The sequence below is a fragment of the Notamacropus eugenii genome, chromosome 3, assembly GCF_028372415.1.
Source record: "Notamacropus eugenii isolate mMacEug1 chromosome 3, mMacEug1.pri_v2, whole genome shotgun sequence".
NCBI classification, from domain to species: Eukaryota; Metazoa; Chordata; class Mammalia; order Diprotodontia; family Macropodidae; genus Notamacropus; species Notamacropus eugenii.
In genome coordinates this window covers 18,253,494-18,278,567 of record NC_092874.1, presented here as the reverse complement: position 1 = coordinate 18,278,567, position 25,074 = coordinate 18,253,494, and the positions used below count along the sequence as shown (strand labels likewise).

The 25,074-nt window shown below is 44.8% G+C and overlaps 1 long non-coding RNA gene across 3 annotated transcripts; it reads right to left on the bottom strand.

The window, feature by feature from the left end:
* Positions 1–2,238: 2,238 nt before the first annotated feature.
* Positions 2,239–24,970, bottom strand: LOC140532493 (uncharacterized). 3 transcript variants are annotated; one of them, XR_011976542.1, is made up of 7 exons: positions 24,670–24,970; positions 17,189–17,463; positions 16,731–16,854; positions 15,787–16,225; positions 15,271–15,379; positions 14,605–14,909; positions 2,239–7,372 (listed from the first exon to the last, which is right to left on the bottom strand). It is a non-coding gene; the product is annotated as an uncharacterized lncRNA (long non-coding RNA). The 3 variants fall into 3 exon arrangements; XR_011976541.1 differs by having other exon boundaries at positions 17,214–17,463; XR_011976543.1 differs by having other exon boundaries at positions 2,239–5,376; positions 17,214–17,463.
* Positions 24,971–25,074: the final 104 nt, after the last annotated feature.

Here is a 25,074-nt window from a genome sequence, read left to right as displayed (position 1 = left end):
TCTTGTTCATCATTTCTTATGGCACAATAGTACTTCATTACATTCATATACCATAATTTATTCAGCCATTCCCCAATTGATGGACATCCCCTTGACTTCCAGTTTTTGGCAACTACATAGAGTGCTGCTATAAATATTTTTGTACATGTGGGATCCTTTCCCATTTTTATGATCTCTTGGGGATATAGTCCTAGTAGCGATATTGCTGGGTCAAAGGGTATGCACATTTTTGTAGCCCTTTGGGCATAGTTCCAAATTGCTCTCCAGAATGGTTGGATGCGCTCGCAGCTCCACCAACAATGAATTAGTATTCCAACTTTCCCACATCCTCTCCAGCATTTATCATTTTCTTGTTCTGTCATGTTTGCCAATCTTATAGGTGTGATGTGGTACCTCAGAGTTGTTTTGATTTGCATCTCTCTAACCAATAGTGATTTAGAGCATTTTTTCATATGATTATAGATAGCTTTAATTTCTTCCTCTGAAAATTGCCTGTTCATATCCTTTGACCATTTATCAATTGGGGAATGACTTGTATGATTATACATTTGGATCAGTTCTCTATATGTTCTAGAAATGAGGCCTTTATCCCCGAGCTTAGCTGTAAAAATTCTTTCCCAATTTACTACATCCCTCCAGATTTTGGTTGTATTGGGTTTGGTTGTGCAAAAACTTCTCAGTTTAATGTAATCAAAGTTATCCATTTTGCATTTCATAATGCATTCTATCTCTCCTTTAGTAAAGAATTCTTCTGGAGAGGGGTTTCTTGTAGCCAGTTCTCCAAAAGATTTTCAAGTTCTGGTCACTGGCAAGCAGGGGATTGCAAGCATGTGTAAACCAGGCCCCCACAGTGACCTCTTCCCCTTACCAGAAGTTAGACCCCACTTCAGTGAGAGAAAGAGTTTACCTTTTTTTAACCAGCCCCTAGGTAGAGTGAGCTTAGCTGCCCTCACTATATCCCATACCCTAGGCACAAAAATAGGTGTCTGAAAGCTTTGCATTTGGAGACTAGAAATTTACAGTCTGAAAGTCAAATATTTGTTCAAAGGCCTCTCAAAAGTGTTGGAGTGGAGTGTTGCCCAGAAAAGCAGTGATTCCTCCTTCATTTTCACCTGCTTTCTGTCACCATTCCTTCTTCCCCTCTGAAGTTGGCTACATATCATTCCATCTTTTCTCTAGGAGTCAATTTAAATAAGGAATGATATGACCATGGTTTAAGAAGAGAAACCACATTAAAAAAAACCTATTCCCTTTGATACTTTCACCCTGCCCCTGATATTTCATATCATCTCTCTTCTCCCTGTCTTTGTCTCCGTCTTGCCCTCCTTCCCTCCCCCTTCTCCCACTTTCCCTGCTTCCTTCAGTCTCAGTATCTCTTTTCCTCTCTTCCTTTCCTGCAAGTCTTTCACTCTCTCCTAGCCTTGAAGTTCAAAATGAGGCTTGTGCAGGCCCGACTTGTTCATTCTTTCTCCATCTCAGTCCCATCAGTCCCCCTGGAACGGGCCTCCACCTTCTTACCCTTTCCCCGGAGGCCTCCCGAGACTTGCCAGTGACCCACAGCGTCTTTCTGCCTCCTCCCCAACTGAAAGTGTTTTCTCTCACCACTACGCCTTCACCTCTCCTTCCAATCTAATTAAGCCCTAGCCAAGGTGTAGGAAATGGAGGCGGAAAGAGATGAGGGAGACTCGGGGCTGCAGGGGACCCAGAAACTCAAACCGAAAGTCTTTTTGTGAGGTGGCAACCTAGCTGCGATCATTAGCTCTCCTTTAGCTCGCTTTTAAAACTAGGAGTCAGTTACATCTTGTTTATCAAATTCGTTTTAATTCCTCTTGGTCGGGTTCCAAGCGGGGTGGTGGAGATTAAAGGCAACGGCGAAATCCAATTAGCAGCCCCGTCTTCTCCAAGCCAAGATGCTGGGTCCAAAGGAGATCAAAGCAGATCCTTTCTCGACGGCTCTGTTCATTAACCGGCGGGCGCCTCGCACTGCTCTGAGGTCTCATTACCGTGCCCCGGCCTGGGGACCGGATCTCCGACGATCCCAATACCCGGTCGAAGACTGCCCCAGGAAAATCGCCCAGCCTGACCTGCTTGGAGAGCCCCCATCCCCCAGCCAGGCTGCCCTATGAATCAGCTGGAGCAGAGGGATGGCCTCAGAGTTTTAGATGCTACCAACAGCACTGCACCCCCCCTTCCCTGCCCCCCCCCCCGCCCTCCCGCAACTCTCCTAAAGAGGGAAGGCAAGAAAACATACACACGCACAAAAGCAAAAACACATACACAAACACAGAAAGAGAAGAGGAAAATCTTGGTAACTCGAGATCTCATGGGTCGCCTAAGGCCAGAGAATCTTTCTCTGAAAATCTAACATCTTTTACTGATCCTTCCACCTTTGCTCCTGAAGCTATCAGTCACACACATGCTACTTCCCATCAGAACCGCGACCCTCTTTCCGACTTTTAGGTCCAACTCAGAGCCTATTATAGCGAAGTGAGACTGGGGTCTCCTTCCCTGAAGACTCAGCAAGAAAAAAAAGTCTTTTGCCCAGCCTAGGACGCACAAGAGACCTTGGAAAAGAAATCACTCACCCGTGGCCGACCCTACGTCCCAGAAGTAGCCTTTTCCAGTGCCCCCGAGGTCTTTTGCCCAAGAATCCAAGTGCCTGTTTTCTGGAAGTTTGGAATGAGCTGGAAGACAGACTAGTCGAAAATGTGGGCGTTCATAGGGGCCTGATTCGTTTTGGATCGTGGGGAGGACATTTGGGGAGGGAGAAGAGAGCGTTGGCATCCATTGACACTTGATTCGCCTTGGATTGTAGAGAATGCATTTCAGGGAGAAGAGTGTGTGTGTGTGTGTGTGTGTGTGTGTGTGTGTGTTTGTGTGTGTGTATGTGAGAGAGAGAGAGAGACAGAGAGAGACAGAGACAGAGAGACAGAGACAGAGACAGAGAGACAGAGAGAGATGGAGAAGGGAGAGTTTTGCTTTTTAACTCAAAATAATAACAGTGGGACCCTTCCCTGCAATCTTTCATTTATAAAATCAGCCAAGAAAACCGCAGAAACAATGACTTTTCTCTCTGGCATTCTGCTTGGGAAAATCCTGGTTAAGCTTTTTAGGCGTCTCCAGCCTTGCACTCAGAAAGGGGGGCTATTTGGAAGGGGTTTGGGATGGAGAGGATGGGGGGGTGGGAAACATTTCTCTAGTATTCAGGCTGCTTGATTTTCTATTGTTTCTCTAAGCTCTGGTATTTGGTCCCGTTTTGGCTATCTGAGATGTGGATCAAGACTGGGGGGCCACTCTGTTGCGTTTTCTGTCTTCTCTCGCTTTCAGAAGGAGAGACCAAGGAAGATGATCCCAGCACCTGTAGGCTTCTCCAGCCTTTTCAGACCCTCTCCCCCTAAAGGAGTAACATCTCCTGCCTTCTAACCTCCTCTAGCTGGGGCAAATGCAGAAAAAGAAGAATTGGGCAGAACCCTGCACTCCTTCCCTGGTAGTTCTCGGCTTGATCCTGGGACTGGGCTGTCCCTAACCACTCCCCAGGTCTGCACTTTCATGGGCCCCAGGCTGTCTCATTATGCGAAGGCACGCGGAGAGTGAGGGATTACCTTTCTGGGGCTGGACCCCCGCCTGCAAGCAGTTGGGCTTTCATCTCATTCCCAACCCAGCAGCTCAGAAAGGAGAGATGGAGGAGTGTGGGGAGGGATTGGAGGGGGGGGGGGGGCGGTTATTTTAGGACGCTTCTCTCAGGACTTCAATTCCTCTGCTACTGAACTTCCCTCAGACGGCTTGCACACTCCAGCTACGGAATTGGAGCCTTTACCAATCAGTTAACTAGAGTATAATTATTTGGTTATGTTCTGGGGAATGAGGAAAAATTGCACACGCTTTTCCTCCTTTGCCTTTGCAGAGACCTTACTGTGTGTGGCTGCACAGATTTGGGGGGTGGGGGGAGGGAGGTGAGCTATGAAAAAGAAAGTTGGGTCATAAAACATTGCATCTCTTTTTCTCTTCTCTCATCACCACTCTCCCACCCTCCCACACACTCCATGCCCAATTTGTTAAAATTAGTAGTAGTAGTAGTAGTAGTAGTAGTAGTAGTAGTAGTAGTAGCAGCAGTAGTAGTAATAGTAGTAGTAGTAGTAGTAGGCTGAAGTTTGAAAATAAGACCATTTCCTAAAGCATCTTAGTTCTGTGATGGCTAGCACCACCAACCTCCTCCCTCGCCCCCCAGGCCGAAGCCAATGGCAACCGTTTTGTCTTCAAACTCCCTTTGATGCTTCCAGAGGTGTTCCTCCAAAGTCAAAAGAGGAGAACAGGTTGGGAGACACTATTTAGCACCCTTGAAGCACCCTGGACAATGTGATTTTTATTTGAACAACGTGAGTTTTGTTTGGAAACCCATCCCTGCTCTGTTCTCCTTGAATGCCTTTGGAACTCACAGAAAAAGTGGATTTGTCTTGGATAGCAGCAGAAAGCAGGGCACGAGCTGGCACCAAGCGGCTCATCCACTGGAGGCAAGGTGGTGGAAGGAAGAAGGGGGCTTATTTCTGGATGGACTGGTCTATGTGTGTGTTTCTTTTGTTTGTTTTTTATTTTAAAAATCAGACAAGACTTGAAAATAAAACAAAAGCAAGCCAGACTTCAAAGCGATTGTTATCACTACTGTTCTACTGAAATATGGTGTGTTCGTAGTAGTTTGAAGGGTAAAAACTGTGTAGAAAATTGAATATTTACTGCTTTGAATGTATTGCAAAGTATGATTCTCTTAAGTGAGGAGGAAAGGCTATATTTGGAGATGATGTCCAAACAAAACGAAACAAAAAACCATCAAAATGCTTAATAATGCTTTGAGGTCCATCTCGTTTTTGTACTGATTTCTATCCAGATTTTTAATGAACATTATCGCTGTCATTAGTATTAACCATTACAAAAACTGCTTGATTTGTAAATCTCTTATTTCCTTATAACCATAAGTCTGCTGTTGCAAATAACAGGAAAATATGGATGATGTCTCTTTCTAGCCCTTTCCACGGTTTTCTTCGTGGTGCAAAGTTGAAAGGGGTAAGATGGTTCCACTTTCCTTTCAGAGTAGAAATGAGGATCAAGGAAACAGTGCTTCTCTTCTCTCCTCCTTTCTTTCACTTTCCTCTTCTCTCCTTCTCCCCTCTGTCTCCCATATTTTTCCCCCTCTGCTCTCCAATGTCATCAATAAAGCACCCTATGGAACATGCAACTGGGGCATCCTCGAGAATCCACTTGGCTTCTGCAGCAAAAACAGAATGGGGAGGGGGGGAGACACTTTGACTTAGGAGCTCCATGGTCCCTTGGTCCGAAGTGGGGTGGGGTGAGGTGAGTGGGTCTCTTCAGGAGGGCTAGGACCTGCGGGAATTGGGAAGAGAAGGGAGGGGAGTAACTGGGAGAGCAGGAGTCAAGCAAAAACTGTAAAAGGTCCCCTGATTACCAAAGTGACACCGCCACATGCCTTGGCAGGCTACAGGCCAGGAGCTCTTAACCTTTTCAAGTGGCCGGAACATGCCAGATCCTCTGGAGAGGAGCAAGATCTCCTCTCTAACTCCCAACTTTTCTACCTTGTCCCTAGCAACCTGGACTCAGAATAAAGGATTAACCCCCAAGTGAAAAGGGTGGTTTGCAGTGACCCCAGTCCCCAAAGTCTCCTTTCTGTGCTTTGGCCTGTGATTAGTTGGGAACTCTCAACAATCAGCCTCCTTTTTCTCCAGGAATCTGTCTCCCCACCACCCCAGGCCCGCCGGGTCTGTCCCTCAGACAAGAAGCAACGTGTCTCTCCGAGTATGTTCCTTCCTTTGCGGTAAGCCTTGGGAGCCTCGATCCTCCCCTACCTTCCTTCTTCCTTCTTTCCCTTTTCCCCCTCTCCCTTTTCCCTCTTAAGTTTCCCCCTTTCTGCCTCCAAGCTCAGAGGGGCTTCTGCCCCATTCCTGGGCCAGCTCACTCTTCCAGGCCCCTGAGTTCGGAGGTTCTGTCTCCCCTGGGTTCCCTTGGTCTTTCTAGGCGGATTTTGCCAGCCCATCACCTCCGGTTCTCTGGTCTTCGCTTCACCAATAGACTGAGGCTAGGCGAGCTAACAACAGAGTGATTATCCCAGCCCTTAGTAACTCCGAGAAAACCCTAATCCGGCGTTTGTCCCGCTTCTATTCATTACAAGAGTTTTTTTGTGTTTTGTGTTTTGTTTTTTTTAACATCTTGTAAAGGTTTTTTTTAACATCGGGACCATTTACAGTGTAGGCGACACAGTGTTCTTGGCTATTTCAGTTAATTATCTCCAGATTTTTTTCTTTGCAGAAGTGGAATTTTCACCACCAACAGCCAGAGCATTTGCAAACCCTAAACATCTTGAATGTATAATTACAACCTGCAGACGGACTAGACAATAAAACATTGGGGCCTGAGATTTGGGGAAGCCTTCTGGGACAGGGCCTGGAATAAATAAAAAACATTTTTTTTTCTAAACAGCCTCTTGTGTCTCCATTGATCTAATTGTACCGTTGATTATTTTAAAAATACCTCGCCTCCAAGGAGCCCCTGCACCCTTCCCTTACACAAACATCCACATACCCACAAGGAGTGTCAGAAATTGAGAGCCCTGCTCCATATCCTTCTGACCTCTCCTGAGTCCTGGAGTCTAGGCTGAGCTAGACTTCCTTAGAAAAGCTGGAGAGGAGAGAGTGGTGGAGAAGAAAAGGAGGAAAACTACATATGAGATTGTAAACACTCATCTTGTTTAGGAAGTATACTCTGTAGATTGAATCTTTATACTTATCAGCTATATTAAAAATAAAAATATCAATTAAAATTAAAAGAAACCCAAATGGGGATGGGGGGAGTACCTGCAATAGGAATGTACTTTCCCCATATCACACTGAACCAGGGAGCCCAATAGAATGGCTGGATTAGTTACACTTCTCCTTCATGGTTTTACTTCCTTGTAAGACATACACATGCACGCGCACGCACATTATATTATTTCTAAAATTATTTTTGCCTTTGTTTTATACTACAGTCATATCTAGAAATCCCCATACAATAATTTAACCTTTCCTTATCAAAGAAAAACAATTAAGCAAAAACAGTCAATAACCAACAAGCATTTATTAATCACTTTGTCTGAGCTCAATGCAGATATCCATTCTGATAGGCTTTACAATATTCAGCCCTATTCATCTCACTTCTCTGCTGGGAGGAGGCTAGTATATCTTGTTATCTATCCCTCAGGATCATTCATCTTTTTCCTCTTTATTGACTTACTACCTTTTTAGGTAATCTTTTTGTTGATAGTTCCACTCATTTTCCTAAGTCTTCAGGCCGATCCTCAGCCTTAGATTTTTTATAACTTCAGCCCCTAGAAATCAACATACAAGTACAGAACAATTATGACTGCGTCTCAATGCTCAGCATAGATAAAAGTAACAGCCCCTAACAGGCAACAGAAAACAACTAGAAAGGAAATTCAGAGAAGAGGCATCTTCTCTTAGACAGAGAGAAGTAAGTAGACAAGCCTCAGGCCCCTCACTAAAGTAGACTGGAAAGTTGGGATTTTCTGGAAATTGGCATTTATTTTCATTTTGTTTCTCAGCGCAACAAAAGTGACTTCCTGTGTCTGGGAATCCTTTTCTGGACTGCTGCTTGTATTTCCTATTTTTAAATTAAAGTTCATTTTTTCATTTGGCCAACACATTTTCTCTCTCTTTCCTATTGAAGAAAAATCTGCATAGTCCAGTAAAATACATTTCCACAAATATAGGTGTCATACTTCACCTTGGGACTTATTTTCCAGAATAGGCAGAAAGCTCTGATGGGGGCTGGGGGAAAGAAAGAGAGAATATGCCAAGATATGTTTGAGGACATGCCTAGGAACTACAAGACTTGTCTTGTGGTTTATATAACACTTTTCAGCAAAGCACCAGAATACTCAATGAATCACAATTCCAAGGAATAATCATGAGGAGAACATCAGTCCTTAGAGGTGAATGCGGAGTAAAACAAATGCGGAAAGCAGTTCTAAAGTAGGGTAGAAATAAAAAAAGACAAAACCAGTCTTGTACCCTTGATAAAGTTTTGGTTCACAGAAGACAATTAATAAATGCTCATTGTTCAACTGCTTGTTTGAGGAAGTACCCTATTTCAGTGGAATCACAGGTCCCACCAGGAATTGGATCATAACACAAAGCAAGCACTTATTACTTTGAACTATCTCTCCCTCTCCTCTTTGTCTCTGACTCTGTCTTTCTCATTATTCACCTGTACAAAACTAAATTTCTTCCTTTAAAAGTTCCTATGGGATTCCATTCCACTGCATCTTTTAATTCCAGACACATAGTGTTTTGGGGTGTAGACCACGATTTGGGGGGGTGTTCAGTTCATGCTCCTTGAAACGACTTCCAATAATTTTGCTCATCCATAATCTTAAAGAGTATTTGGGCCCCTGAGAGTTTAAGTGTTTCATTCACATCCAAGCAATATTTCTTAGAAGTAGAACAAACTCAGGACTCTCTAACTTCAAGAGAGAAAATCTATACTTTTTTTAGATTTATATTATCTATCTGTCCATTTATCTACACATTCCTATATATCTATACTGTATACATCATATACATTTTCTTTTATGTGTATTATATAAATGTAATCTATATAATATATGCATACATATATTATATATACATTCTAGCTTATGTATTCATATAGGCATATATACATACAGATAGATTTAAATAGCTTCCAAATGTTCTTCCACATATATGTATAATATGTAACATATAAAAGATTGAATATTCTTTTTATGATAATTCAATAGGTATTTGTTTATGACCTCCAGGCATTTGGGGAGTACTGGGAGCTACAATTGATAAAAAAGAAAGACAGGATCTTTGATCTGAGAGAGATAGTCAAAGGACCATTTCTTTTATTAATAAAATACTAGTATTCTTAATAAAATGATTAATTACCCAGAAAAAGAGAAAGATAGTTCCTGTCCTCAAGATGAGGGGGAGGGACGCTTGAAATTTGAACTCAGGTCTTCTGAGGAACATTCTATAAAATAATAACTGTTATGTAAGGAATATGTACCCCAAACTGCGTGTAAGCTCCTAGAAGACAAGGACTGTTTTTATTTTGGGTTTTGTATCCCCAGCCCTGTAGCACAGTGCTGCATAAATGTTTGTGGATTTCAATTAAACTGTGTAGTTCAGGAAAGGCTTTGCAGAAACATCCCAGTTATCAGTGCTTCTCAACACCCTTAACTACTCTATATCTACCTCAAATACATGGTATACTTATTTATCCACATAAAGCACCCTGGCATAGCTCTCAGTAGAATTTGTTTGTTGGGGGCAAGTATTGTTTGGATTTTTTTTTCTGTTACTTCTCCCTCTGACAACTGTGCCTGTAGAGCAGATGACTAACAAATCCTTGTCCAGTTGAATTGAAGGATATTATCTAATTGCAATGTGTAAATAGATACACATATACACATGTACATATAGGCACACAGTCCTTAAAGGAACAAAATCACAAATTTGCCAAAAATATGTATGTCCATATTTATGTTCTATGTATATGTATGTACACATATGTATATATTTATATATTTTATATATATATAATTGACAAACTATACAATTAAGAGAAAATATATATTTACTAGGACATATGATATGATATTTTACTGCATCATATCATGTATTATGTTATATTATGACATTATGTCTTATATTGTGATATGTTTTATTAGATTGTTATGTCACATTACATTATATTATGCTATGTTATACTATGTTAAATTATACAGGGTACCAAAAAGTAAACCTTAAAACCTCACTGAGACATTTGATGCACCTGTATCATATTATATTGTGTTATATTCTGTTATCTTATGATATTACATACTATATTACATTAATATTCAGGTTGAATCAATTCTTAGATGTGGATGAGGAGTAAACTTACTGTTGAAATTAATTCTCAAAAAAATGGCAATTAAGAAAGGAATGACTTTTGACAGGTCTTTGTGTGCTTGTATGTGTATAAATTCCTCATGAATTAAAAGATGCCGTGAGGATGGGGTGACACAAGGTCTCTTAAGGGAAAAGATTATGATTGCATGAAGGTGGATAGTGTTACAAAGTGAGCTTGATGGTGTCAGATGGGACTGGAAGAGCAATGACTGCCGGGCACTATTCCTTTAATCATTCTTCAAAGTCCCATGAAAATGGAAAGGGCTCTGAGTTTCTGCCCTGGACACTTCCCTGGCTGTTTATGGCGGGTAAATGGTCATTAGGTCACATTGTTACTCAAGGTGTCTGTCTGTCTGCAGGTTTTCACCCAATAGAAGAGAAATTCACTTCCTTAGGGCTGCCTCTAATTGAGGCAGTAATTGGACCTCAGTCTAGCTCCAGATAAGAGCCAAGAGGGTAGCAAGATACTGTGGCACTGTACAAACTGAACCTTGGACTGCTCATTGTCCCCTAAGGAGCAATGTCAGAGCAAACTCATTTACCACCTGGTCGTCCTTGGGCTCAGCTGATTAAAGTTTAATCCAAGGTGGGTGCCCAGCCTTGCTATGTTATTTAAACACATCTAAAGTCATAAAAAAAAAAAAAAAAAAAGATTCCAATGGCATGAAGCAGGAAGCCATTCAGGGCTTCAAGCCCAGGTTTTATTTCAGCCTACTTTCAGAGATTCCCTTGAAAAGAACAGAAATTGGGAAAAGACTGGGGGAAGGAGTTCTAGAAAAGAAAAGAAGGGGAGTTTGGTTTCGCTGCTGAAGTGCCAGACTTCAAAAAGAGGCCTGAGAAATCCACCGCCACCCAAAGGACAGAGCCTTTGAATTCTCATTAGCTCTGAAGACATCTAGTGGGAAGTGGTGGCAACTGCAAGCCCATCACTTGGTCAGTCTGGTTCCTCTGCTGGCAATGACCCTCCCTGGACCCTGGGGAGAGGAGGTTCCTGTCCCCTCTGGTTTCGTTTCCTGAAAAGAGTCCCTGACATTTCCATTAGGTCTTTTAAGAGCTTATACCTCCTCCCAAAAGGGCTGCTCATTCAGTCTAATTAAACAAGCACTCATTAAACACCTACTACGTGCCATGTGCCAAGGCCGTAAGGTACACTGGTGAAAATGAAATGGTCCCTGCCCTGAAGCAATCACCAAGCATCTATTACATGGCAGGTACTGTGCTAGACACTGGAAGCAAAACAACGAGACAGTCCCTCAAGGAGATTGTGCGAGGAAAAGCAGGTACCCAAATAACCATCATCATCACTGAATTTACTTCATGATTTGCAAAGCATTTTACAAACAGTATCTCATTTTATCTTACAGCAACATTGGGAAGTATCCCCATTTCACAGATGAAGACACTAAGTCAGGCAAGAATTAAGTGACTTGCCCAGGATCACACAGCTAATGTCTGAGGCAAGATACAAGTTTAGATCATTCTGACTCCAATACAATGCAATTGGGGCAGAAGGTACCAGCAACTCAGCAGAAGTCTCCTTTAAGAGATACCATCTCAGGGAGCTTATATTTTACTAGAGCAGAGAGGAATACAAAATTTGCACAAATGAGTGGATGGCAAATATTAGCACATGAATACAAAAAGGAAGGAGAGGAAAAATGCATGGCAACTGGGGCGGGGATCAGAAAAACCTCACGTAGGAGGTGGTACATTGTTTTAGCAATTTTGCTTCCATGGAAACCCTCCAAGACCGCTGACCTTGTGGAATTCTGTCTCTTTTCCTTTCCTCTCTATTTTCTAATCTCAATCCAATCACACTCTCTTTTTTCCTCTTTGGCTTCTCCCTCAGGCAAGGCTGTTGACATTCAGAAGGGAATGTTTCTGGTACATTTTTTAGAATGGTTCACTCTGAGGGTATCCTATGGTAGCTTTTAGCTAAGGTGAGTTTAGTTATGACACAATGAAAAATGTTGGTCAGTAGAAAGAGTTCAGGGTCCTTGCCTTTAGTATGACAAATAATATCCCTTCTCCTGACTGCTATTTGTGATGACTGGTAACTAGACACCATGCTAAAATCAGGTTCTAGAGTGATTGTCCACTGGTTTTGCTTTGGGTCAACAATCAAAGACCTCTTTATTTCCATGTGCCTTCCAACCAACATCATATGCATTTTCTTTAGGAATTTAATTGAGGATTTAAGATAAACTTTTAGAAATATGTAGGCAAACAGTGAGGGACTCTGACTTTCCCAATAACTAGTTAGATACTGGGATGGAGTTTCCAGGGTCAGACTCATTTGACTTATGACATCAATCTCCAGCATTAGCTCTTGACATCAACAAGAACCTCCCCAAAAGTCATCCTCATCTGAGTCACTAGACTTGTTCTTGGTCTGACTGAAGGAGATTCAGAAAGAGACCCTTCCCTCCCACTCTTTACCAACCACTTTAAATGCCCTTAGATTAGAGCTCCTTCCCAAATCTAAGGCCTGGTCAAACAAGGAAGACAAAACAGGTAGCAGGCATATTAATTTCTGCCCTGGACACTTCCCTGGCTGTTTATGGCGGGTAAATGGTCATTAGGTCTCATTGTTACTCAAGGTGTCTGTCTGTGTCCATCTCTCCCCATGAGTTTTCACTCCTTTTTTTACCCCTTTCCAGTTTAGCCAGGACAAATGGGATGTTAGAACTAACATTTCTTGGCATCAATATGCAATAAATACTCTATGAAAACCAATCACATTGTACCTCCTTCAAAACACAGCTCAGCTGCCTGCTCCTGCATGATGACTTTGACCTTCCTATGTATTAATATTCTCTCCCTCTTACTTGTACTTTGTAGTATTTCATATCTGCTTGGGTACCTGCAAAAATTTTTTCCCCTTGGCTATATTTTTTTTCCATCCTCCAATAAAATGTAAGCTTTTGGGGGGCAAGGAGTTTTCTTTTGCTTTTGTATCCTCACTCTTTAGCACATAGGTGGTTGATAAATGTTAATTAAAATGAAAATGATGCTAGATTTGCAATATATGAGTGCTGTCATTATTCATCACAGAATAACTTGACCTATTATTTTATGCACACATATTCATAATAATATTACATTATGCAGAAGAATACAGCATATATTTTTGGGTCCCATGTGTGGAGGTTCCATCCCATTCTAAACTCCATATAATCCTAGGGTTAAAGCTCATTTTTTTAAACATCTCCCAGTGATGCTGAAGAATTGTGAGTCATGGAATTCCAATATCTTGGAACACTTAAGAGGACAGACGTCCCTATGATCAACATAAAGATTAACTATGTCTGACATTTCTGGGAAACAATTTGGAACCATATCCCCAAAGTTACTAAACTCCTCATACCCTTTGACCTAATAATACCAATAGCTCTATAGCCCAAAGGACCCATCTGTGCACAAATATTTAATAGCAGCTCTTTTGTGGTGTCAAACAATTGGACACTAAGGGAATGTCAATAAATTGGAAATAGGCTGAACAAAATATCGAATATGGGTGTAATAGAATATTGTCACACCATGAGACAATGCAAAATTAATGGTTTCAGAGAAACCCGGGAAGGTTTGTATGAACCTGGTGCAAGGTAAAGGAAGCAGAACCAGGAGAACAGTTGATACTCCAACAACAAAATTGCACAGATGAAGAGCTGTGAAAAACTTAAGAACTCTGTACAGAGCAACACAGAGAACAGGTGATTGAAGAATGCTGTCCACTTTCTAGACAGAGAGGAGATAGCCTCAATATGTAGAAGACATGGGTGACATGAAAATTTGTTTTGCTTGACTATACGTATTTAATGCCAAGCTTTTTTTTTCCACCTTCTTTTCCAGTAGGGTAGAGGCAGAGAGGGAGAGAAGACAAATGCTTGTTAACTGGAAAATTTAATACTAAAAAGAAAGATGAAGGATGGGAGCCTATAGGTTTCAGCTCACTACCTATTATGACTTCCTCTAGATAATTAAAAAAATGATATCAATTTGTTTGTATGGTGGAGTTAGCCATGTATCAAGAATAAGGGGTAACTGGTGAACAGCCAGCATGCTGCATTGGTGTTGTCTAAGTATTAAAAAAAAAAAAAGCAGAGAAAGATGCCAACATGTAGATTGGGTCCTTTATAGAGGCTTTTAGGAAAGCCGTGTGTGAGAATACTGTAACACAGAATGACAAGAAAAGGATGTCCTGTAACCTTTGTTGGGATAGAGAGTGCCCACATAGATGAGGTCATGAATCCACTGATCAGTCAAGGAATATTTGACATCAAATATCATTGCTGAAATCCTTGGGTCACCAAGTTAATTGTTTTAGCATTGGTAACTTGCCAGCCAGAAGCTGTGATACTGAAGGGATGCCAGTTTATAAGGTGGGAGAACCCTTGAGTTCTGGATCCAGGTTTGAGCTACTCCATGGAGCTGAGGAAAGTGGATATAGCCCCTAGCACTGGCTCCCTGTTCAAATATTATAGGTGAAATCTTTGGTGATGCTTCGGGCTTATGCCCAAATTCATCAACTCCTTCATTTTAGATTCCCTTCTGACCTTTCTCAATTGAGTAGAACTGGAAATATGGAAGTTAAATAGAAACATTCTCACCCCCTACTCACCAGACTTCATACTCTGTTCCTATTGCCAACTGTGTCAGGATCAGAACGCCCTTCTGAGAAGCCTGGCCCTCTCTGATTATTCCAACTGATAACCCTTGTTCCACCCACAGGAAGGTGCCTGGAAGGTCTTTTGGCATCGAAGACAAAGAGTGGCAACAGTTGAGTAGCTGAGGAGGCTGTGATGGGCCAGGCTGGGCATAAATCCTGCTGTGCCAAGGCCCTCGGTGGTTTCCTCAGTTTCCCAGGGTGTTAGATCCTGGTGTTCATGAGACTTTCCTCCGGGCGCCACAGCCAGAGGCATGGTGCTGAGAAGGAGGGCAAAGTTGAGTAGAACTCAGAGGCTTGAGGAGCGGGGAGGGCAAAAAGCTGAGAGCCTAGCTCCCCCCTCCCCACCGAACAGCCTGCAGCTGCCGACCAGAGATTGAAACAAATATTCCTCCACACGAATTTCCCACTTGCTTTCTGGTTGAAGCTGTTTTTACCTCTCTTACTCACGGTGACAAATGAGTCTGATCGCTCTCGGTGACATCAAATTACTTTGCACCAGGCGAGGGTCCCATGACCTGACATAACCTCACATTATGTCCCAGAAATTTGAAGAAATATGGCTTTTTTAAAAGTGGCTGAAAGGAGGTAATTAGTAGCAGGCGCCAAGGGACTACCTACCCCACAGTAAGAAGAGAGGTGCGCGCGGATCCCGGCTCAGGGGCCAGAGTGTTTAAACTACAGGAAGGCAGCCTCGGAGGTGCAACGCACAGCGGCTAAACCGAATTCTCTGCATTCAGGGATTGGATCGAGAAGTTAGCCAAAGCATTTCTCTCCAGACCCCACGTAGCTTCTTTAAGCCCTAATTATTTTCTTCCCGTTCCCCAAAGCCTAGGGAAAGGTTGGCCAAAGCCCTTCGCTGACTTTGACCCGACTCCAGCACCCTATGCCTCTAGAGGACACTTTTTCTGTGTCCCTATCTGTTTGCCCAAAAGACTTGTATGGGTTTGGAATCAGGAGGTTTTTAGCTGTGTGTGAGAGACAAAAGAGAGACACAGAAAAAGGGCAGAGAGAGAGAGAGAGGGGGAGGGAGCGAGGGAGGGAGAGAGAGATGCATACCTACATACACAGATAGATATAGATATAGATATAGATATAGATATAGATATAGATATAGATATAGATACATTTATATACCTGCCAGGCTGGCCTCCTGCCTCTCCTCTTCCCGGTTCCAGGGCCCTTTCTTCTACCCTCTTCCCTTCCCAAGTCTCATCTTTCTGTTCCAGTCTCTTCCCAGACCTCTGGACTCTTCTCGATTCTCTCCAGTCCATATTCGGAAGACATTGGAGAATTTCAACAAAGGCTTCAACCACCCCTCTCCCTCCCTTCCCCCGTTTGAACCCAGTTGTGGTAACGGGAGGATGGTGGACCAAGGGCCAGGTTCCCAGGACACCGGAGGCAATGGGGCCTCTCTGGAGTTTACACCCATTAGAGCTGGAGTTGTTCGAGATATTTATACGAAATCTGTGCCCATAATGTCTACTGTTGCTTAATTTACGGACTCACCATTTGCAACCAACAGCCCCATTCGAGTGCCTTTAAGCGATTGCATATTTAGCATCGACCCAGCCAACTATTTAACAAGACATCAGGAAAAAAAAGTAATTAAAGCACCACAAACAGAGGGCATTTGAAACAATCCCACACACTGGAAAACAAGGACTAAATGACCACATTCACTAAGGGGGGGGAAGAGAGGAGGGGAACACGGTGCCCAGCCAGAGGATTTAGATTAAGGTTCTTTACTGGAGTTTTCTTCCTCTTCCTGTTTTCAAAAATGCCTCTTAAAACCCCCCTTCTCTGTTTGCTGGGGAAGGGTCCCAGCCAGAGGATTAGGGCCAGCAATGAACTCGATCACGACTAGACAAACCGGCTTTCCCGCTCCAACAACGCCGAAGTAAAAGCAGAAGCTGGGTATTTTAAAAAGTCAATCACAAGTGCATTTACTCCTGAAAATGGAGGCTCGCAAGGGTGGTTTTTAAGGAAAATCCCCTGCCCGCCTCCCTCCAAGTGATTATTTATATTAAAATCTCTTTGACTTTTATCATTCTGGAGGGGGATCGTGTGTGCGTGTGTACCTGCGTGACAAGCGGAGAACAGGTCTTCAAGCGAGGAAATACTAATTCGGTTTTGATATCGGACCACATTTCATCTGAGGGCATCGAGAGCACTGGGGCATGGCTTTAATCACTGTGAAAGGTCCTGGGCAGAAACAGAAATGCCTGATTAAAGACTGGACGTCCCTGGGGAAACGGGTGGTGTAAATCCTCCGCCCATCAATTTATAATCTTGATAAGGGGGAGCCTAAAGTGATTTCAGACTAGGCAAGAAGGAGTCTGAGATCCCCGGGTTTTGCCGGCCTTGCTTCTCACCCTCAGGAAGAGTCCCCTCTTTGCTTCTCCTCAACTCTGTATACTGTAACCGAACTACAGAAGGGAGGACATAGTACCTCCTCCTTTCAACCTCCTCTTCAGCCGCAGTTCTCCACCGTCCCCTCCACACACGGACACCCTATACTCCCACACCTTGCAGTTACCTTTCGTTTTAAAGGGCTTTCTTACATTTTCTCCGCTAAGTCACAAATTAAGGCCAATGCTGGACTGGCTGGGGTGGGATGGAGGAAATCCTCCTTCTCCACTCGCTCGGATAAAAACAGGTCCCATTCACCAGAGCCTCGAGGCCAGCGTTCAAAGCCGTGAAAGCCGAGAAGAAAGGAATAGAGCCTTCGCCCTCTTCACTGCCTTTCTTCTCACTATGACCAAGTCTGCCCTGCTGGCTATGATTTCTCCTTGTTCCGTTGACTTTCTCAACCTATAAAGCGAACATCAAAAAACCTGAGACTCGGGGATTGACTAAAGAATGGAGAGTTAGAGCTTCCCCTCGCACTGACCCGACTGTAAATAGCCATAAAAACTAATATTGAAAGGTTATTTTTATAGCCGTGCTCGGGACCCCTTTTTCAAGAGCCAGAGCAGGGACACAGAAAGGTGTACAAAGGACAGCTTTAGCTAGTCAGTAGCTAGTCAGCTGGCGCCCGGGAGGAGAGGGAGACCGAGCACTGACTGAAGAAAGGAAAGGCGGGAGAGAGAGAGCAAAAGGGCTACTTGGCTCTGGGAGAGTGCGAGGGGCCCAGACCCAGATAAAGCCGAAGCAGGCCGCTCGCCTTTCGCGCAGGACAGGTGTATGAGCAGAGCAAAAGGTGAGAGAGAAGCCCTGGGACAATCCAGGCTGTGTCTCAGCGAACTCTGGGCCATGCGTGCTAAATATGTGAGCCAGCCAATCTGACCAGTGGCAGAGATCCGCCTAGTACCTGGATAGGCGGGAGGGTCGATTTCACCTGTGCCGAAATTGTAGACTACTCCCCTGTGGGTATGTATGTGCATATGTGTGTATAGATATCTATTTATAGATATCTATACACTTAGGTGTGTACAGTGTGTTGTGCATGTATGCACGCACACATCATTACACAATATAATCTTCCAATAAATCCCTTTTTACACTGTGGTGTGTGATTGAAAAGATCATACATTCAACTTGAATGTGACCCCATTAGTGGATTTTCCTCAGTTTCACTGTACATTGAGAACTTCATAGACTAGTTTCAGGATGCAGGGTCCCGTTATTATTCGATGGGGAGGGTTCCTAACTATTGCAAATGGCCTGCCTATAGACGCAGGCCAGCCCTCACATCCCCTACCAGCAGAACTAGGTGTATATGTGTGTAGGGGGGGGGGGGGGTGGAGGGGAGAGAGAAGGGGTTATCAAATTCCTTCCTTCCTAGGTATTTCTTTTCTTTACCTCATTCCCTTCCCTTACCCAAAATATTACTTAATATGTTCAAAGAGAGAGTCTAAAATTAATTTACTAACAGTGCCTGGGGTATCATAATTGTCTGCATACACGGGGTCAGGACCAAGATGCCTGTGGCTCTTTTTCTGAGTCCAGGGTAAATGCACTTATCCATCCCCTAACAATGAGACAGATTGTGCAGATGAAAGGGCTGTCGCCATCTCTCTCTCTCTCTCTCTCTCTCTCTCTCTCTCTCTCTCTCTCTCTCTCTCTCTCTCTCTCTCTCCTTTCCTTTCCTTTCCATTTTTTCCCCTGATTCCTAAACCTTCAGGAATTCATTGGGAGAGAACTGACCCCTGTGACCAAGGTTCTGAAGTCATCAGGAATAAGCCACCAAGAGAGAAAAGGAACTTCATGAAGTTTTAGGTCAGGATGAGCCAAACTCAGAAGGAGCAAGGCCACCTCAGCCTTCTCCAGCTCTTTCTGGGTTTGGGACCCCCTCCTATTCCATGCATTCTGGAAATGGAATTGAGTTCCCTTTTCTCTTCTAAATTTTCGAGTCTCTTTCCTTCTGACGATCTGACTGTGTCTCCATGGTGGAAATGAAGTCTCAGGAGCCACCTCTACGAGTCAGGAAAGATCTCTTGGGTTGCTGAGTCTTCCTTATGGGGAATTAGGCCCTTAGAGTTCAGGATAAGAGAGAGAGGAACCTAAACTCAGGACGGGGGTGGATGAGGTACTGTTTACTTGCTCCTCGGAATGTTTTTCTATGTTTTCTAGTTGCTAGTCCTGGACGTGCCTGTTGCCAAGATGTTTGTGGCGTGGAGCGGACCATTTAAGGCGACCCTAGTGAACCGCAGCTCATTGTAGTGAGGTTGTGGCAGGCCAAAAGGCACCGGGGCCTTAGAAATTCTTGGGCGCTTTTTACAAAAGTGAGAAGAGGGTAGTAGCCCAGGGATCCAGCATCCAGGGAGAATACACTCCTCTCCCCCTGAGATTCCTCGGTGTTGCTCCCTAGCTAGCACAAAGGTTAAGGACAAATCCAAGTGGCTCCCCACATATTGTCTCCAGCATTGACATTCACCCGAGCTGCGGGCTTCAGACAGGAAGACGGTATTTACTTGAGCCTCTGAAGGGGTTTCTCTAACCCTGAGCTAGGCAGACATTCTCCACGACCTTTGTCCGAGAGGTTTGGTCAGGCTGAGAGCAAGACTCTTCCTGAGTTACCCTAGCTGGCATAGGGTGGCCGAAGTAGCCAAAGAGCAGAAGGCTTCACTGCTCCCTAGATGGTGGAGATTACATCTCTAGAGCTGCTTTATCAGCGCCCTTTGGTTTCTGAGACCTACCTATGTACTCAGCCTTCCTTTGGGCTAAGCCTATGTACCCAGCGACAACAGAACATCTTCCTGGACTAAGGATCAAAGGCATCAGGAAAATACAAGAGACAGGGACCCCAAAGACAGGAAATTCTCTTGTCCTAAGCTCTATCCTGGCTTAAGCGACCCCCCACCCCATCCGCCTCCTCCTTTAGACAATCCCTACTCTTTCTGAGGTTTCTGTTGTTTGGGGACACCAAGACTTGCTGTACAACTAGACGGCAGAATGCCGCTAATAATAGTGTTTACACTCAGAAATTTCCCTTTCCTGCGGAGGAAAGAAAGCAGGGCCGTTTGGAGCTTCTCTCTTATCCGGGTTTGCCCAGGAGTAGGGGTGGGGGCGAGGTGGGGTAGGGTTCTGCGTTCTCTGAAAACCGGTTTGAAGTATGACTCTAGTTTCCGATCTGAGTTCGAGGTACTGGCTCGGGGTTCGGTTTTGTCCCGCTCCCCTCCTCCCCCAAAACTCCACACCCCTCTCCTCAGTTCCTTGTTTCTTTTCTATTCCTCGGTCCCAATCTCCCTTCCTTATCTGGCGAGTCCTGTCTCCATCTCCCCCAACCTCTACCCCAGAAGGCGTTTTTTTCTTCCCATTCTTCAGGTTTTTCCACTTATGTCCTTCTCGCCATGAGTCCTGCTGCGGGACGGAGAGGGTTAAGACGATCTGCGAAGGTTCTTTCTAAAGCCCCTTGCTTACATTAGAAACATAGGAATATCCTGAAATACCGAGCGTCTTTACAAGGCACTATTTAGTTCATCCCCTCCGTGACCAGTGCGCAGCCAGGTATACACCGATGGAATCTGAGTGAGCAGCCTTCCTCTCAGAATGGGCGCAGGAACATTTCATTTGCTAATGAAAATCAACAGGAATCACAAAGCGATTTGTTTCTGTGTCTTCGACTTGTCCAGGTTTTTTTTCCTGGGATAGCCCTTTGGGTCGGTGGCTTTGGGCTGCCGCCTGTCTCTCTTTGCAGGTTCATTTCAGAGGGGTTGGAGGTTCTTCTAAGCCTTTGGCTAATCCAGTTTAGGGCGTAAGATCGCCCTCAAGTCCCAAACTCTCATCTCCGGAAAGCTGACAAAGAGGGCCCGTCCCTATCTATATCTAGTCTCCTTTCTAGGAGAGGAAAGCCAGGGTTTGGAGGTTGGAGAGGACAGCACGGGAGACGGCAGGCAGAGGCCATCCTGATGTGGCCAGTGAGTTTGGAGTGTTGTTTTCCTTCACCCGCAGCCTTGCTGGGATGCTTCTCCCTTTTCGGTTTCTGAACCTCCGAACCCAAGTTAAGACGGCCCCGCTTTTCGCAAGCCAGTTGCTGCGAGTGAGAATTGTCAGGTAGCGCTGAAAAACTTACACCAATTCTGGAGGATATTAGGACTCAGGGTTATCCAGGGACTGAATAGGTTTGACTTCCCGGCAGCGCGCATTTATTCCATCCTGAGCAAAACCAAGGACGAAGCTACGATTGGAAAAGTAGCGAGTCCTGGGCACAAAAAGTATTGTTTTAGTGGTTCACAAGAGAAAAGAAAACCAGCCAATCATTAAAATAGATTTTACTAAAAGACTCTTCTTCTAGCCCCCATAAAAAAAAATTCTTTCAAAGTAAGAATCCCACATTCTGGTATGTCTGTTTTTGTTGTGCAAGAGAAAAGCAGGACAATGTCAGACACAAGAGGACTCAGATCGCAGCTGTTTAGAGTCCTCTAATCTTGACTTTTGTTGTGCGGGAGGAAGGAAAAAACCTATAAGGTTCCAGTCTCCCCCTCAAACATACCAGAGAGTTTATTACCCACTCCCCCCACCCCAGCCCCAACAGAGATCTTTTAATAACAGAGTGGTCGGGCCATTGCCTACTTTTCTGATTCCTTCTTTGATTTCTGAACTCATTGTTTCTCCAATCGCAGATCAAGAAAAAGAGAGAAAAGATCTGCCTCTAGGAACCGGACAACAGTTTGCAGATCCTGTGCTAGAGGTCAAGTTCAGTCTAGAAAAAGACCCATTGATCGCTTTGCATTCATTCCCTTTTTCCCCTCTTAGCTTTGTATCTATGCCAAGCGCTAACCGGACCTTGAGACATTTTAAGAGCTAATGACGCCCGGTAGGAGAAATCGCTTTGTACCCCATGATTCGGTCAAGATGCTAATGTTACTTTTACTCGATTTCTAGTTTATGTTATGGATCCTGCGCTTTTTATTTTATCTCTCTTGAGGCCTCTGTCATTGCATATTTGAGTTGAGGGAGGCAGAGAGCCAGTCAAATATTTGAATCATTTTATCGGTTTGTATAATTCAGGCCACCAAGTTCCTCTTTTTTTTTTTTCAAAAGCATTACCGACTGTGTTATATCCGGGTCGTGTTTCTTACTCTTAAATTCCCAGAGTTAGTGTAGAGGGAACTCATAACCCGAAGGACAATGAAACAGAAACATTAGTCTTTTCCCTTCTGAGAAAAAAAGCAATTTCTAAAATTTTGAGCGGATACAAATCGGAACCATTTCTGAGGAGAGAGGGATCCAGAGAGCCTTGACGACTGACCTTGCATCCACAAAGAGTCTTTGGCTCTTTGGGGTCAAGAGAGAAGAATTTGGATCTCATCTCCTCCCAATCCTTTCTTCAGTCAACAATTAGCAAGTGATGAGAACAAAATCAAAATACCCTGAGTTGATATTGGGTGTCCAAGGTCCAGTGTGGCTTAACTCGGCTCTGGAAGAAAGAGGGGATGGAAAGATGTAGTCAGGCTGTTTCAGTCAAGGAGACTTCGGCAAGGACGCACACGGGGGCTCCTTCCCTCTCCCCCCAAAAGAAAAAAGGCCAACTTCCACAATAAAGAAGATCGAAAACAAAATTAGGAAGAAAACATGCGTGGGAGGGGAGAGGAAGTGAGAGGAGAGGAAGATCTCTGTTTTCAGGGATGCTGCCTTTGAACAAATCAGACAGGGTCTTCAAGGTTTGAGTGACAGGTCTCACATTGGCTAGACTGCAACTTTCAACTTGACCTTGGCCTCCAGCCGTGTCTGACCCGTATGTAAAACAACTCTGCCCTTGGAGCTCCGAACTCTCCTCTCTCTTTTCTGTCTCTTCTCTCTTCTTGCATTTTACAATGAGAAAAAGGAGAGTGGAAGAGAGAGGAAGACAAAAGGAGCCCGGTAGAAACACAAAGGTAACACCACTGGAGAATCTCACAAGTCTTCAAAATTTTGGCTCAAGTAAGAGGAGAATGTGGAGGATGAAGAAATATTTGCTTGCAGCTACTTTCACGCGAGAGGAAAAGCCAGGGAAATGATGGCATTCTTTTTAGTTGTTACTTAAGTGGGTCCAAGAGAATGTATGGAAATGAGTTCCAGAAAAATCACTGCTAACGCATCCCATGCTCTCCACGTCCATTCTTTGAGCTGACAGACCAGTGCCTTCTGAGAAAATGCCGGACTGGCACCCTGCCTAGGCTTCGGGACAGCCAAAGAAAAAGGGCAGGAAAATATCCTGCTCTGTCCCTCTCCCAGTCCTTCTTTTGGGTCGGGGTTGTAGACACAAAGTCCAGCTCCTCTGTGACTTTGTGTGTCTCGCTGAAATCCTTGAGATTTCATCAGGAAGCCCTCAGTTTCGTTTGTAATACAAACTTCTTTGTCTGTGTGTCTAGCTAGCTAGATAGCTGTCTGCTTACCTTCTTCCTATCCTTTCCCTAAACCTCAAGGCTGGTCTCTTTGCCCCTAAGGAGTCCGTAGGTTTCTGCCCACCGAGCCAAAGTCCTGAAGACTTGGGCTGGACGGATCTTCAGTTAAAGGCCATCAGGGATTCAATCCCTTTTGCTCGCCTCTAATCTTTATTCCCGACGCCTGCCTCAGCGCCTACTGGAGTTCGCAGGACCAAAGCCAGGGCCTGGCCCCAATCCTTCTCTGCAGGGAAAAGACCCAAGGCATGTTGGAGCTTAGTAAATATGATGAAAAGAAGACCCAGGTTCACATCCTCAGAGAGACATTATTCAGGTTGGGTAGGACTTACAGAATAAAGACACAGGAGTCTCATCAGTATATTTTTAGTGGGGGGGGGGGTGTTGGAGAATGTTTGAGAGGAGGAGAATATATTCTGAACGTAGAAATCAGAATTGACGTTTCAATCGACTCCCCCAAAAGGAACACGAAACCTGACTGTTCATCTCAAAACAAGAAGGCGAAAAGAATACCTTTAGGCCGCCGCTTGGAGGATGGAAATCTATCCAGCTAAGAAAATTCTCCGGAGCCGCCTGGTTTCTTCTTCCCTCCTTACTTACGCTCCCTGCTCAGGGTGGCCAGTCTGTCCTTCCTAAGCTATTTCATTCCAGCCCATTCCGACTTAGGATCTCTAAGAAGGAGGCCTCCTCGAGCTGCCTAGGATCTGTGCAATTGTCACCAGTTACAGAATGGGAGACGTGGGGGGAGGGGGACGCGTGTTTATGTGATAGCTGTGTCTGTGTTGGTTACATGGCTCTCGAAGTTTTCAGAGAGTAGAGATGAGGGCAAAGAGAAAGGGGGGAGGGGAGGGCAAGCGTCTCTAGGCCAGGGCCACCACCATCATAGGAGCTCTCCTTTACTAATCAGCTAGAGCTACTTGGTTACCCAAGGTCCAGGTCAAACTCAGTGCCGCGCAACGTTCGGCGCAGAAAAGAGCCAACTACTCCTCCCCTGTCCGACCCCCACCCCAAGAATGAACCAAGGAAAACAGCGGAGCTGTCCTAGGCCCAGAAAGTGCCCGGTTCGCTTGGAATCCTAACCCAGGAAGACATGCAGCGAGCGACCGAAAAATTCCCAGCGACAACCCACCCCCGACAGCCCGAGTCAGTTACCCGCCCGCCCGCCCCACCAAGCCCCATCCTCCCGGAGTACCTGTCCCTCCTGCCCAGGCTCGGGAGTACATTGGTACAGAAAAACCACTGCGGTCCTCTCACCTCCCAGACCCCTTCCCCCCTCTTCTAGGCCATCCCTCGTTGATGGGGGACTGCGGGGGAGGAGAGGGGAGGAGAAGAGAAGGGGGTGGGGGAAAGTGGCGCCGCGGGGGACCCAGCCCCGGAGGAGCGCGGAGGCTGGAGCTGGGGAGGGGGGAGTCTGGGACACTCGAGTCCAGAGCCTTTCTCTTCCTTTCCCTTCCCCCCCGCCGCGGCTGTGTTATTGAATTATCCGGGCCTGCTCCCCCCGGGCCGTAGGCTGCTGCTACGGCGGCGGCGGCGCAGGAGGAGGAGGAGGAGGAGGAGGAGGCCCGGCCCCGAGCCCCCAGGAGCAGCCCTCTTTGCA